The following is a 2,842-nucleotide window of genomic DNA, read 5'->3' on the forward strand; positions in this document are numbered from 1 at the left end:
TGAGACTGAGTCTCACTCTTGCCTAGGTTGGAGTGCAGTGGTGCAATCTTGGCTCACTGCAACCTCCTTCTCCTGGGTTCAAGCAATTCTTGTCCCTCAGCCTCCCGAGTAGCTAGGATTACAGGTGCCTACCACCACTCCTGGCTAATTTTTATATTTTTAGTAGAAACGGGGTTTCACTGTGTTGGCCAGACTGATCTCGAACTCCTGACCTCAGATGATCCACCTGCCTCAGCCTCTTAAAGTGCTGGGATTACAGGCATGAGACACTGTGCCCAGCCTGGATTATCTGAATTTATAGCACAACACTGCTAAATTATTCCCATGATACAAGTGAGGCAACTGAGACACAGAGGGGTAATTAACTGGCCAAAGGATGCACAGCTAGTAAATGGTGGAAGTAGGTTTTAAATCCAAGTCATCTGGCTCCAAAGCCTGCCCTGATAACCACAAGGCTACACAGCTTCCCATGTGGCATTTGTGGAACTAAAATACAAAGCCGGCCCGGTGCAGTAGCTCACGCGTGTAATCCCAGAACTCTGGGAGGCTGAGGCAGGCAGGTCACTTGAGGTCAGGAGCTCCAGACCAGCCTTGTCAGCATGTGAAACCCCATCTCTACTAAAAATTGAAACATTAGCTGGGCTTGGTGGCGTGGGCCTGTAATCCCAGCTACTAAGGAGGCTGAGGCAGGAGAATTGCTTGAACCCGGGAGGCAGAGGTTGCAGTGAGCTGAGATCACACCACTGCACTCCAGCCTGGATGACAGAGTGAGAGTCTGTATCAAATAAAAAAGTAAAAATAAAAAATACCCACAAAGCTTCCCAATGAAGTCCTAAATTGGCCATCATAAAATGATGAAAAGTGTGATGCTGTGGGCTGTCAGGGAAGGGGAGCCAGAGGTCGTTATTGATCAGAGAGAACAGAGAAGACTTAATGGAAGACACCCTGAATGATCTATCAGATTGGAATTGCTGAAATTGAGTGCCAGGCTTGAGGTTGCAATACTTCCTGACTGTTACTAAAGAATAATGAGTATCTTATTGCTGTGGTGTATATTGCCTCTTAATTTGATAAAGTTTTGTTTATATTGTATTGTGTCCTAGTTTTTGATTTAATAATCCAGATTGAGTTCAATAAAGGATCCATGTTCTTCTACCAAGTTTTCTGTCCTCTCTCTGCCTCTCTGTGTTTCTCTCTCACAGATGTTTCCAGAATTTGGTTACTGAGGAACAGTAACTAGTTTCTTACTTCACAGCCTAGAGGCTCTGTACTCTGCATGTAACACCAGCAAAGTTTTGGAAAACACAGCAGCCAGGACCCATCTCTGTAGTGACTTGGCAGGTGATTCTTGGGCAGAGCCAGAGTGAAGCACCTCTGCTGTAATGTGAGTGTCTCATCACTGTGAGTTTCCTTGCAGCCCGGTTAGCTAGTGTGGACACGTGTCAGTTCAATGACAGTAGTGTTTGTTTCCATTGGGCAGACATGTTTTGAGCACCTGCTTTGTCTCAAGCCCTGTCCTAGGCACTGGAGAAAAGATGAATGAAGGCCTTGCTTACATTTACCCTGCATCTCAGGGCGAGGCTTACTGTGCAACTCCGGTGCTTGGCTTTTTTCACAGGAAGTCCCCCTGCTTACCACACACTGACCATACTTGTATGTTTCAGATTGAAAGTTGCCTAGAACGCCTAAAGCTTCATGTCCATTCAGTCTTTCATCTCTGCTGAGACTCTGCTCCCTAAAGAACGCTCTGAAGTCCAGATTTGTTTAGTAGAGCCACATCTTAGATGTTTGGGCTGGAAAATCAAGTTGGTATTTATTTTCTAGTGTCATAAGATTCAAGATCCTTCTTTCTAGCTTTTTTTTTTTTTCCTTTTTGAGACAGGGTCTTGCCCTGTTGTCCAGGTTGCTGTGCAGTGGAGCGACGATGGCTCACTGCAGGCTTGATCTTGGTTCAAGTGATCTTCCTGCCTCAGCCTCCCAAGCAACTGGGACTACAGGCATGCACCACCATGCCCAGCTAATTTTTGAAAACTATTCTGTAGAGGTGGGATCTTGTCATGTTGCCCAAGCTGGTCTCAAACTCCTGGGCTCAAGTGATCCACCTGCCTTGGGCTCCCAACGTTCTGGGATTATAGGCATGAGCCACTGTGCCTGGCCTAATATACAGGTGATTGATTGATTGATTGATTGGGACAGTTTCACTCTGTCACCCAGGCCAGAGTACAGTGGCACCATCTAGGCTCACTGCAACATCTGCCTCCTGAGTTCAGACATTTTTCCTGCCTCAGCCTCCCTAGTAGCTGGGACAACAGGTGTGTGCCAGCTAATTTCTGTATTTTTAGTAGAGACAGGGTTTCACCATGTTGGCCAGGCTGGTCTCGAGCTCCTGACCTCAAGTGATCTGCCCCACTCAGTTTCCCAAAGTGCTAGGATTACAGGCGTGAGCCACCATGCCCAACCAAGTACAAGTTTTTATATGGGCATATGTTTTCATTTCTCTTGGGTATATACTTAGCTTTGGAGTTTCTAGATATCATATGGTAACTATGTTTAACCATTTGAGGAACTGCCAGATTGTGGAACAAAGTGGCTGTACCATTTTACATTCCCACTAGTCATGGATGAGGGTTCCAGTTTCTCCACATCCTCACCAAAACTTATTTGTCTTTTCAATTATAGCCATTCTAAGTGGATATGAAGTGTCTCATCCTTGTGGTTTTGATTTACATTTCCTGGATAACTAATGACGTCAAACATATTTTCATGTGCATTTTGGCCATTTGTATATCTTCTTAGGGGAAATGTCTCTCAGATCCTTGCCCATTTTTTAATTGGGTTATTT

General features: G+C 45.3%; 1 protein-coding gene across 4 annotated transcripts in view; it reads left to right on the forward strand.

The window, feature by feature from the left end:
• Nucleotides 1-2,842, forward strand: part of CUNH10orf143 (chromosome unknown C10orf143 homolog) — a 50,974-nt gene that overhangs the window by 2,152 nt on the left and 45,980 nt on the right. The window lies entirely within an intron of this gene.

Source organism: Cebus imitator, unplaced genomic scaffold, assembly GCF_001604975.1.
Source record: "Cebus imitator isolate Cc_AM_T3 unplaced genomic scaffold, Cebus_imitator-1.0 Scaffold107, whole genome shotgun sequence".
Lineage (NCBI taxonomy): Eukaryota > Metazoa > Chordata > Mammalia > Primates > Cebidae > Cebus > Cebus imitator.